The sequence below is a fragment of the Polypterus senegalus genome, chromosome 14 (genome assembly GCF_016835505.1).
Source record: "Polypterus senegalus isolate Bchr_013 chromosome 14, ASM1683550v1, whole genome shotgun sequence".
Lineage (NCBI taxonomy): Eukaryota > Metazoa > Chordata > Cladistia > Polypteriformes > Polypteridae > Polypterus > Polypterus senegalus.
In genome coordinates, this window is record NC_053167.1 from 133,091,333 (window position 1) to 133,105,010 (window position 13,678).

A 13,678-nucleotide genomic window follows, 5' to 3' on the forward strand; every position below is an offset into this window, starting at 1 on the left:
CATATTTAACGAGGAAACTTGTGTTTGCTGCCTGTTTGCAACTTGTTCAGTTGCTATTGTTGGCTAAGGACGGCGACACTCTTACCATTTTGCTTTCCAGTCGCGCTGCTGTGCAGTTCTGGATCAGCATTGCAACATGCAGTGACTGTGAACAAAGTGTGTTGTTACTACTTGCCATGGCCAACTTTTTTTCTAACTGCCTGTATTAAATAATAATAATATTTCTCTGTTGTCTGTATTAAATACATATTTTCACTTTTACAGATTTTTTTTAGCTTGTATTAAATATTTTTAAAATGATTTTACTTTTGTTTTCCTCATAACCTATTTAAATCCTTGCTTTATGTTTTAACTTATGTTTCTCTTCTTCTTCTTCTTCCGGCTGCTCCCGTTAAGGGTCACCACAGCGGATCATCTTCTTCCATATCTTTCTGTCCTCTGCATCTTGTTCTGTCACACCCATCACACCTGCATGTCCTCTCTCACCACATCCATAAACCTTCTCTTAGGCCTTCCTCTTCTCTTCTTCCCTGGCAACTCTGTCTGTAGCATCCTTCTCCCAATATACTCAGCATCTCTCCTCTTCACATGTCCAAACCAATGCAATCTCGCCTCTCTGACTTTGTCTCCCAACCATTCAACTTGAGTTGACCCTCTAATGTCCTCATTTCTAATCCTGTCCATCCTCGTCACACTCAATGCAAATCTTAGCATCTTTAACTCTGCCACCTCCAGCTCTGTCTCCTGCTTTCTGGTCAGTGCCACCGTCTCCAGCCCGTATAACATAGCTGGTCTCACTACCATCCTATAGACTTTCCCTTTCACTCTTGCTGATATCTGTTTGTCATAAATCACTCCTGTCACTCTTCTCCACCCACTCCACCCTGCCTGCACTCTCTTCTTCACCTCTCTTCCACAATCCCCATTACTCTGTACTGTTGATCCAAGTATTTAAACTCATCCACCTTCACCAACTCTACTCCACTCCTCCTCACCATTCCACTGACCTCCTTCTCATTCACACACATGTATTCTGTTTTGTTCCTATTGACCTTGATTCCTCTCCTCTCTAGCGCAGATCTCCACCTCTCCAGGGTCTCATCAACCTGCTCCCTACTCTCGCTGCAGATCACAATGTCATCCGCAAACATCACAGTCCACGGGGACTTCTCTCTAATCTTGTCTGTCAGCCTGTCCATCACCGTTGCAAATAAGAAAGGGCTCAGAGCCGATAACTGATGTAATTCCACCTCCGTCACTCCTACAGTAGACCTCACCACTGTCACACTTCCCTCGTAGATATCCCGTACCACTCTCACATACTTCTCTGCCACTCCCGACTTCCTCATACAATACCACAGCTCCTCTCTCCTCACCCTGTCATGTGCTTTCTCCAGGTCCACAAAGACATAATGCAACTCCTTCTGGCCTTCTCTCTACTTCTCCATTAACACCATCAGAGCAAACATCGCATCTGTGGTGCTTTTTCTTGGTATGAAACCATCCTGCTGCTCACTAATCCTCACCTCACTTCTTAACCTAGCTTCCACTACTCTTTCCCATAACTTCATGCTGTGGTTCATCAAGTTTATCCCCCTGTAGTTACTACAGTCCTGCACATCCCCCTTATTCTTAAATATCGGCACCAGTACACTTCTTCTCCACTCCTGTAGGGGGCACACATATATATATATATATATATATATATATATATATATATATATATATATATATATATATATATATATATATTAGTAATATAAGAATGTCCCGTATTTCTAATTTTCTAATCTGGCAACCCTAATTATACTTATAACAGGGGTTTGGGGTGCTGCAACTCCCCCTAATGGTCACAGTATATGTACTATATATAGTACTAAAAATACTGTAGTTGTCTTGACCACTAAATGAGGGGGAGAGTCAGGACTTCAGGTCAAAACCTCGATCCCGTCTAATAGTGCTTCCTGATTTTGCACAACTGTTCTTTTTTTATTGTTTAAAAAATGTGAACAAAAAATGAATGTGAACATAATACAGAATGACTTGACATGTGGATTATGTGACACGAGTAATATGAGATTATTTTTTAACATTTTTTAATGGTTTGTTTAATTGTTTAATTGTCTGTCCAGCATTGGTTTTCATAGATAGTAAACATTTCTGATAGAATGGCCATCTCTGATTTAACATTTTTCTCTGTCATCACTACAAACTTTCATATCTCGGTAAGGTACGAATTCATATTTGATGTCTTTTTTTTGGTCATTTTATTTTTGTGTCATTCTTTATTTTTGATTTCGTCTTTGTATTTAAGCCGTCCTTGTTATGTTCCATGTGTTTTGTGGGTGGTACCCCGAGAGGCTGAGTCACCTGCCAATCACTACCAGGGACACACCCACACTCTATAACGCTGGAGGGTCTTACACAGTTCTTAAGAAGCTCATTATGAATATGCACTGGTGCTGGTTGTGTCTTTTTTCTGTGCTTTTTATGAATTTATGGATTTTCGCTCTGTTTGCTCTTGTGAACATGCTGAATGCAGCCCCAACTGGACGTGGCCGCTCCTCCGAATCCCCCTCTTAAACAAATGGAAACAAACACAGTTTTTCATCTCCTCTTTGCTGGATCAGCTGCAAGCCTGCTGCTGCCGTGCCATGTGATCTGCATCTCGCGCGGGGCTTTGAACATTTAAAAATCCGCACTACTGCTGTCCTTTTGTCTCACTGCCTTGTATCTCTTCCCCCAGATGTCCTCTGCTTCATTCTTTATGCTTTATTATGCTCTATTCGAATAAAGGTTCTGTTTCTTGAAAACCTTGAATGAACTTTGTGACCCAAGCGTGACACTCTATTTATGACTTTGCTTTAGATTTCTGTCTTGGGACTTGTTCACCTTGGATTGCCCTTCATGAAAACTCCTTTTTGTTTTATGTGCTCTACAGAGCGTCATGTGATTTACAGAGCTTTTTGTGAAATAAACCTTTTTATTGTATAAGTATTTGGCAGTTATTACTAGCTGGGATTTTACTTTATTAAAATCAAAAAACCTTCCATACATGCAAGTCAAGTTAAACAAAAACTGGATAACATTAATAGAAGTGCCTTTGGAACTCATTTGGGATTTGTGTGCTTTGGGACTCTGAGCTCACAACCCAAACCAGATGAAGTAAATAACAAAAAACAAAAGAAAAAAAAAGTTTTTTTTTGAGTAGAGTATTCCTTAAAGTACTCTGAAGTCAGTCATTTTTGACCTTTCCGTCTGCCGATAACTGCTAGAAAGTGCTGTGCAGTCTGTCAATGAGTTTGCTTTCTTGTAGTGTGCTTCAGATTGACCAAACGCACAAAATGCTTAAAAATCAATTAGGCTCATTGTATGATGTGCCCTTCTGTATTGATCACAATCAAATTATTAAAATTTTTTTACAGCAGCTTTCAAGACACTCATTTTAACAAAGGACACCCAAGCAATCAATTCTGCCTTTTATACCAAACAGTTTGAATTAAACAATTGACGACTGACGGGCACATTCTGTTGACCTTCAAAAGCTGTTCATGTGTATGGTGACACTGCCAAATTTCTAAATACCTGTTAAGTGTAAGGTCAAGTAGTTCTCTGTCACCCACCATTAAGAAGAGCAAACATCGGAGTTTAAGTTAATAGGACTGTTCCTTCTAATTTAAAATGTTTAATCTCCCAACAAAGCTCCCCACATGATGATGCCCATTTGCCTAGCATTGTTCCACAGTGCCATACATGTCCTGCTAAAGACTGTGCAGCACACGTATAGGCACCAGTATCAAAACCAGCATTAACATCAGCACCAGTCTCCATTCTAGTATCATCATTAACATAAACATCACCAGCACCAGCACTAACATTAACTACACGAGCACAAGGCATTAAAATTAGCATTAGCATGAATACCAGCACCATCTTTAAAATAAGAACCTCCAGCCACCTCCACCATCTGCACCAGGCTAAGAACAGACAACAGCAACAGCATTAGCATCAATATCAAAATACACACCATCATTAGCATAAGCATCTAACTAACATCCAAACCAGCATCAGTAGTAGCATTGGTACCAGTATTGGCACCAGCATTACCATTAACATCAGAATAAGCACCAGCATTAACATTATAGCATCACCATCAGCATGAACACCAGCACCAACATTAATATTAACATCAGCAGCACCATTAACATCAACCACTATCAGCATGAACATCAGCATCATCAGCACCATAGCCAACATTAACATGAGGACAAGGATCAGCACCAGAATAAGCAGAAGCATCAGCAACAGAAATATTATCAGTATTGGAATAAATACTAACACCAGCATCAACATTAACATCAATCAATACCAGCATGAACATTAGCACCATAATTAACATAAGCATCATCATCAGCATCATCACCAGAATAAGAATAAGCATCAGCACCAGCAATAGCATCAGTACTGGAATAAGCACCAGCATTAACATCAATCAGTAGAAACAGGAGCGTCAGCATCATCATTAACATAAGTATCAGCAACAGCATCATCACCAGCACCATAGCCAACATTAACATGAGCACCAGAACCAGTACAAGAATAAGCATAAGCATCCTCATTAGCAACAGAAATATCTTCAGTATTGGAAAAAGCACCAGCATTAACATCAATCAGTAGAAATAGGAGCATCAGCATCATCATTAACATAAACATCAGCACCAGCATCATCATCATTGCCAGAATTAACATTATCACCAGCATAAACATAAGCATCAGCAACAGAAGTAGTACCAGCATTGACATCAATCAGTATAAACATGAACATCATGACCAGCATTAACATTAGCACCAACATCACCAGCAGCAATAGCATCAATGCTGGAATAAGTACCAGCATTAACATCAAACATTAGAAACAAGAGTGTTGACATCATCATTAACATAAGCATCAGCACCAGCATCATCACCATCATAATCAGCATCATAGCCATCATTACATGAGAACCAGACCCAGTACAAAAATAAGCATAAGCATCCTCATTAGCAACAGAAATATCTTAAGTATTGGAATAAGTACCAGTATTAATGTAAACATCAGCACCAGTATCATCGTCATGGCCAGCATTAACATTAGCACCAGCATCAGCCCCAGAATAAACATGCACATCAGCTTTAACATTAATCAGTATCAGCATAAGCATCAGCGTCAATCATTAACATAATCATCAGCATCATGACCACCATTAGCATCAGCAATGGCATCAGCACCAGAATAAGCATAAGCATCACAAGAGCAATAGCATCAGTATTGGAAAGCACCAACATTAACATTAATTAGTATATAAATGAGCATCAGCACCACAATTAACATAACATTTTTCCTTACAGTTCCAAAAGATGTTCAGGTGAGGTTGAAGAATGACTGGCCTGGTAGAAGTGAGCAAGTATCTTTGAATTGTGGGTGTCCTGCAATAGGCTGGTGTGCCATCCAGGTCTGGTTTCTGCTTTGAGCCTCATGCTGTTGTGATAATCACCAACTACCTTATTGATCTTGGATTTTAATAATTTAATTGACATAATAATGACTGAAGAGTGGCCCACTACGAAGCCCTTTTTGGACTTAACTTTTTCCAGGCAACTGAACCTGTGCACCATGTAACCTCTGGGCTAAATAAGAGTTGCCTACTGTGATCATATGTACTGATGAGGCAAACCATTATTGCCATCTACCTAATATGGTGTTGCTCCTGTGTGTGCCACCAAAACAGTTCCAAACCTGCCAAGGTATGGAATCTACAAAACCTCTGAAGGTGTCCTGTGGTTTCTGGCACCAGCAGATCCTCTAACTCCTGTAAGCTAAAAAGTGGAGCTACCGCAGATCATATGTGTTGTTCCAACACTTCGCACAGATACTCAAACTAATTGAGTTCTGGGGAATTCAGAGGCCAGATAAATCCCTTGAACTCTTCATCATGTTCCTCAAACAATTTCCCAACAATTCATGCAGTGTTGCTGCTGAATACTACTGCCATGAAGGGATATACCTGGTCTGCAGTTTAGATAGATGATATGTCAAGTTAAGGTCTACATGAATGTATGGACACATACTACCTCCATTATTTTGTGATCTTCCCACAATGTATTCTAGTTCCATCTCTTATCCACATAAGCACACGTGTATATGGCTGCCAACTTGATGCAACAGAAAATGGGTTTCATTGCATTAGGTGACCTTTTTCTATTGATCCAAGGTCCAGTTCTGACTCCTGTGTAAACACAGCAGGTGCTTTTGAAAGTGGATACACATTATCATGGGCACTGCGACTGGCTTGTGTCTATACAATCCCATACACAGCAGGGATCGATACACTTTGTGTAATGAGTCATCATCCCCTAACCATTATTAAAATTACCTGTGCCACTGTAGCCCTTCTGTTGATTGGTACCAGGCAGCATTGTCTTTGTTGATCTCTCGTATTGATGAGTCTTAGCCTCTTAACATTCTTTCAGTGGTTAATAATAATAATTTGTTATATTTATATAGAACTTTTCTCACTACTCAAAGCACTCTCCACACAGGGAGGTCCCGGAAAGCAAACCCACAATCTCCTTACTGCAAATCAGCAGTTTCATGGTTTGTTCCTCTTTGGAGCACCGTTGGTAGGTACTCGGCTACTTGCCATTTTGGAAATTCTCTGACCCAGTCTATATGGCCATAATGATTTGGGTCTTATCAAAGTCATTTAAGTCTTTAGACCTGCTGCCATCTTCTGCATTCAACACATTGACTATGATTGCATAATATCAATTTGCCACCTAATACTGTATATCCCTAAACTTTATATGCGCTATTGTTATGAGATAGCTGACATCTTCACAGGGAGTGGTTGTAAGGTTTTGGTTCACCAGTGCAGTTAGCGATAGAGAAACATATGGATTTTGGGGTCATCACAAAAAGAGCACCTAGTGGTGGTCTTAGCCTTCTCTGCTTTTATCAACATCATATCAGATCATCTGGTACTCTTCAGAAGAAGAAACACCAGCTAACATGATATTACTAGATTCATGCTTGAGTCAGGTTACCTCACCTTCTTGTGTCTACCGTAGGTGGTCTTATAAGTCAGCAGAGTTTGAATTTGATCTTAGAGAATTCACACTTGAGTCTAAAACAGGTACCCAATGGATGTCAGTGGATGTCGTGAGATTCCCATGGTGACCAGGCTCCTTGTAAATACCAATAGTGGTACTTAGAAAGACTGGGTTTCATCCTTGAAGGTGCTCCCTATGGCCAGGTCCCCTCATCTTTTAGGTTTTACATCAAGTGACATAGGATAACAGGAGACTGACACTTCATCCACATTACTTTACCTGCTAATGTGTTCCAGAGGTTGCCAGATAGACCAACAGATTTCTTCTCCAAACTCCTAGTTTATGTCCAGGAATTTAGACTTTAGAAACTAGGAGGAACTCTCTTCATCCATAGTATTTTTGCATTCTCCAAACTATGAAGCCTGGTAAGAAAAAACAAAAGGCTCACAGCATTTCTCAGAATTTGTTCACTAACTGGTCCTCTTAAGTCAAAAGGCCCCACTACTCCTGTAACTACTGTAATACAATTCTCAGTATTTTGTAAGAGTACAGATGCAAAGACTAAAATTGTTAAGTTGAACTTTAGTAGGGCTAATTTTGAGCAGATGCGACAAAGTCTAAGTAGGATAGACTGGGATAAGCTTTTAAATGTGGAGACAGTCGAGGAGCAGTGGAACAGGTTTAAAAATGTTTTACATGTAATGCAGGACAGATACATACCTAAATTTGGAAGTAATAGGAAACTAAAAAAATCTCCACTGTGGATTAATAAAGATTTAGAAAAGAAGTTGCAAAGGAAAAAACTACTGTATAAGGCATATAAGACTAATGACTGCAAAGAGAACCGTAGCGCGTATGAGAAAATGAGGGCAACCATTAAGAAGGATATCAGAGAGGCTAAAAGACAATTGGAGAGGAATTTAGCAGATAAGGCGAAAGAAGACCCCAAGAGATTCTTTCAGTATTTTAGTAGTAAAAGAACAGTTAAGGAGGAGGTCAAGTTCATCAGGAATAGTAAAGGGAATTAAAAGATACAGACAATGAAATAGCAGATGCCCTAAACTTACATTTTTCTGAGGTGTTTACAAGTGAGCAAGTGGATAACCTGCCAGAGGTAAAACAACTACTAAGGAGGTACTGAGGGATTTGGAAATTGTAGAGGGAGAAGTGCTGCTCAGATTAAATAAGATGAAATCAAACAAATCACCAGGACCAGATCATATTTATCCTCGTGTTCTTAAGGAGGCTAGTGAGTACATATATAAACCCTTGACACATATTTTTAGGAAGTCACTGTGCACTGGAGAGATTCCAAAGGACTGGAAAATGGCAAATATCATCCCATTATATAAAAAGGGTGACAGGGCAGATCCAAGCAACTATAGGCCAGTAAGCTTAACAAGCATCACAGGAAAATTAATGGAAGGAATTATTAAGGATAAGATTGAGCAACACATGACAAGGACAGGAGTTATTCTGAACAGTCAGCATGGGTTCAGAAGAGGGAGGTCGTGTTTTACTAACATGTTGGAATTCTATGAGGAGGCAACAAAAGGATACGATCAAAGTGGAGCTTATGATATTATTTATCTGGACTTTCAGAAAGCATTTGATAAGGTGCCACATGAGAGGTTGGGCATCAAGTTAAAAGAAGTGGGAGTTCAGGGTGATGTTTTTAGATGGGTGCAGAATTGGCTCAGACACAGGAAGCAGAGGGTGATGGTGCGAGGAACCTCATCAGAACTGGCCGATGTTAAGAGTGGTGTTCCACAGGGGTCAGTGCTAGGGCCGCTGCTATTTTTAATATATATAAATGATTTAGATAGGAATATAAGTAACAAGCTGGTTAAGTTTGCAGATGATACCAAGATAGGTGGATTAGCAGATAATTTGGAATCCGTTATATCATTACAGAAGGACTTGGATAGCATACAGGCTTGGGCAGATTTGTGGCAGATGAAATTTAATGTCAGTAAATGTAAAGTATTACACATAGGAAGTAAAAATATTAGGTTTGAATACACAATGGGCGGTCGAAAAATCGAGAGTACACCTTATGAGAAGGATTTAGGAGTCATAGTGGACTCTAAGCTATCAACTTCCCAACAGTGTTCAGAAGCCATTAAGAAGGCTAACAGAATGTTAGGTTATATAGCACGATCTGTGGAGTACAAGTCCAAGGAGGTTATGCTCAACCTTTATAATGCACTGGTGAGGCCTCATCTTGAGTACTGTGTGCAGTTTTGGTCTCCAGGCTACAAAAAGGACATAACAGCACTAGAAAAGGTCCAGAGATGAGCGACTAGGCTGATTCCAGGTCTACAGGGGTTGAATTATGAGGAAAGATTAAAAGAGCTGAGCCTTTACAGTTTAAGCAAAAGAAGATTAAGAGGTGACATGATTGAAGTGTTTAAAATTATGAAGGGAATTAGTACAGTGGATCGAGACTTGTATTTTAAAATGAGCTCATCAAGAACACGGGGACACAGTTGGAAACTTGTTAAGGGTAAATTTCGCACAAACATTAGGAAGTTTTTCTTTACACAAAGAACGATAGACACTTGGAATAAGCTACCAAGTAGTGTGGTAGACAGTAAGACGTTAGGGACTTTCAAAACTCGACTTGATGTTTTCTTGGAGGAAGCAAGTGGATAGGACTGGCGAGCTTTGTTGGGCTGAATGGCCTGTTCTCGTCTAGATTGTTCTAATTCTAATTCTAATTCTAATATCTTGAAATTCTAATTCTAACTACAAAGAAATGTCACCTCTAAGCAAAGAGTCTCCATCCGATAGGGCCATTTATCAATTTGGCAACTGAATCAGATACAAGGAGATATACTGTATATATAAGGAGAGTCACCGCACCAAAAATGTCTACCTATGACGGTTGCGTAGCCGAGAAGGGGTCTCATACAAGGATATCCCAAATGCAGTCCAGTAACATCACATGCCAGTGCAGTTTAAAGACATTCCAGGAGCTATAGGATCCAATATCCCCTGCTCCCATGTTAATAAAAAGAGACTTGCGCCTCTGAGTCATGTGACCAGCAATTGGTATAAAAACATCAAACATCATGGCCACTGCCAAAGACATGAAAATAAAATGGGTGTTGGAACAGCAATGACTTTTACAAAATGGCTACAAGATGATGTCACTACTCTAGAGTGAGATGAATAAATAATGAATAAAAATGAATATATAATCACTCAAAAAGCAAACTATTTAAGCAAACTATTGGTTCATAAATTAATATAAACAAAAACCAAAAGAAAAAAAAATGAAGGTTCATATCTGGACCCTTGCTACAGATGGTCAAGATATAGGAAAGCGATTCTAATACATTTTAATCGATTGGCGCATGCTATTTTTGGACTAATAAGCATTGGTTTATGATTCTTATTGTAATGATATTGACGTCACTTGAACGTCATTTTGGATAGTTCTTTCTTCTTTAGAGCCACTGTTTTGTGGCTCTCTCTGCCTGGCCTTGGCCTGTTGCTCGGTCACATGACAAAGATGTCACATGGTATAGCGAATCAGAATTTCCTGCCTATTTATGATGGTGGCACACCTCATTTGAGTATTTCACTCTTTTTGCAAAAACAAGTAAAGTTTGCTAGTGCGTTGTGACTACAAGTTTGGTATGCATTGTGTTTTTCTGTTTTTCATTTTTTGTGGTTTTCCTAAACCCTGGCCTTTATAATAACTTTGACTTTTACTTCTCTCATCATTTCCTGGTTCCTTTCTGTATATTAAAGTATTGGCATCATAACATCAACCATTTCTGGACAAGATTAGCCAAAGGTATCATCTTGTACCCAGAGCCGGACTGACGTTTGCAATCAGCGGGAGTGTTTTTGGTGGCCTGCTGTCTGGCCTGGCATTAAGAGCAACCTGTGAAATAAACTAATGGTGAAATGATATAATGTTATTATACTGGAAAACGAGCAGACGTTATTGCTGTGTAGTGGGCACAAATTCTTTCGGTTTAACGTTGGAGGACTTCCTTTTTGGTTTCTGGTTGGATGCTTTTCTGCTTTTGTTCAAATCAGGTTTTGACTTTGCGTGCGTCTCGCAATCTGACAGTTTAACAGGAGTGCAATGACGAGAGGTGCGTACGTCTGGTGCTTTCGTGATTAAAGTTATATATGAAGATTGTTTAAAAGTTTATAATATACTTTGAATTATATTTGGATGTTGTATGGGTTTAGCTATTTATTACTGTGTATTTGTTTTGTTTTACTTTTGTTTCAAATGTTAATGAAGTGTAGTGTATGGTCACATTTTTAACGTTTTTTTTTTCCTTTTTCCCCTCAGAGTGACTGAATAGGCTAAACAAAATGTTTTATTTGATCTTTTTATTAATCAAACACGTATGTGAGTGGAATGATTTGTGTTTTTAAATAAACCTGTTCTTTATTTCACGATAAGTTTGTTAATGAACGCGTCTTGTTTTTACTTTATTTTAATATTTTTAAAGTGCGTCTCTCGCGCTCTGACAATTAAACCTTAGCGCTATGATTAGAGAGGGACTGAATAGGCTACACGAAATGTTTAATAGTTTTTTCTTTACTGAGTGCATTCTTTAAAAAATGCTTGACAGAAGTCTGTGACACTGAGAAAGTTTTTGAGTCTTTTTCCTATTGAAGAAATTCAAAGTGGTCTTTTTTGACCAACACCTCTAACTTTGTGGAAGAGTATCAGGATTGCCATCCAGACACGGACAGCAGCTCGGCTGTGGAGATTCCAGACTCACAAACATAATCTCTGCACTGTGGATTCCACTGACAACTACTTTTTGCGGTTCAGTGCTTTTTGCACATTTGTTTTGATATAAATATTAAAGAACTACATGGTTTATTTATTTATGAGTGTCGTTCCACACTTTATCAGAGGCTGTCTTGAGACTAATATTTAAGAGTGAAATGTACAGTATGTGTAAAAGCTGAATCTACTGTCTCCTCATTCATAAAAAATTCAAAGATAAAATGGTGTCTGTTGGTTTTTATTGAGTCTGTGCCTGTACAAGAAAACTGATATATAAAGTGGTGGCTCTGAGGCTAGGGATCTGCACTGGCAATCGGAAGGTTGCCGGTTCGAACCCCATAAATGCCAAAAGGGACTCAGCTCTGTTGGGCCCTTGAAGAAGGCCCTTAACCTGCAATTGCTGAGCGCTTTGAGTAGTGAGAAAAACGCTATATAAATGCAAAGAATTATTAATTATTATTATTATTGTGTGGCCTGGCCGGGCTTAAACTTGGGATTCCCAGCCTGAATAAGCTTCCCAGTTTGACTAGGCTTGTACCTAAATGGTAATGGAAAGTATTAGGTTGGTGATACAATGTTATAGACGCTACTAGGCATCAGAGGTTTATTATTGCCAGGAGCTTATAATTGCTAGGTAAGAAGAAGTCAAAAGGCAGGTTAAAAAGCTGAAAACCATGAAGACAGAAACAAAACCAGGAGACAAGAATCAAATGGCTGAGCAAAATACTGTGACTCAGATATGAAGCGAAGTAGAGAACCAAAAATCAATCCTAACAATATGGCCTACTTAGAATTCAGCTAAACTAAATTATAAGGAACTCAAGAAGGTAGAATATCCACCGAGGGATAAAGACTGAATGAACCGCGTCCCTGTTTATGTCATTTCTGATGTTGTGAAAGCCCTAATGTGACTATAGAAAACAAGTTGGAAAAAGAACATTAGTTGTTAGGTTTTTCTAAAACTCAAAAGTAAATCATGACAATCGATCCCTTCTAATTCAAAACCCAAAATACTGTATAAACCTGTATATTACAGCACATGACTCCACAGAGAAGGCGACTTTTAAATCCCATTTGCTCCCTTTGGATATTAGCTCTAATATATTTCATTGACTGGCTCACTTCATTCAGAAACCCAGGCACGAGATAAGTCCAATTGGTTCACCTTTTAGATAATTTGTTTTCTAGAAAGGTGTCAGGTCAGCGACTTCATTCAATACGGGAGGCTGATTCTAATTCATGTACGCTTCCTTCAGTTATTCAAGTGCCTCAGCAGATGAGTGAACATATGGAAAAAATCTGCAGCCTTCCAATGACAAATAAATTAAAATGACATAACTAACAGTGTCCTGAGCGTCTTCAACATCTGCACTTAATAATACACTTTAGCTTCACAACATTACCTGTAATTTAATGCTAAACCAACCCATCATCATCAGCGGCAACAACATTGGCTTCATGGACTATTTATTTATTAATCACCATGAAGAAAATTGCTTTTCCATTTTCCATTAATGCTGCTTATGATGTGCCAAATCAAAACCGGTAATTTACTGATGTTGCACATCTCAGCAGAGATTCTCAGTTCAGCTTCACCAGAACTTCACTAAACAAGTGAGAGTCGCATGGGGGCGATGAAGTGAATGCTGCCATGGCTTTACTCACAGATGTTTTGCTTATACCATAAAAAGAAAAGAAAAGACAGATTGATTTGCAATTCCTTCAAACAATAATTCCAAAATATTTAATAAAACAGTTAAATTGGGAGGGAATATAGAAACTGTATGTTAAAAAAGTAAAACCTAAACAGAAGAAATCTAA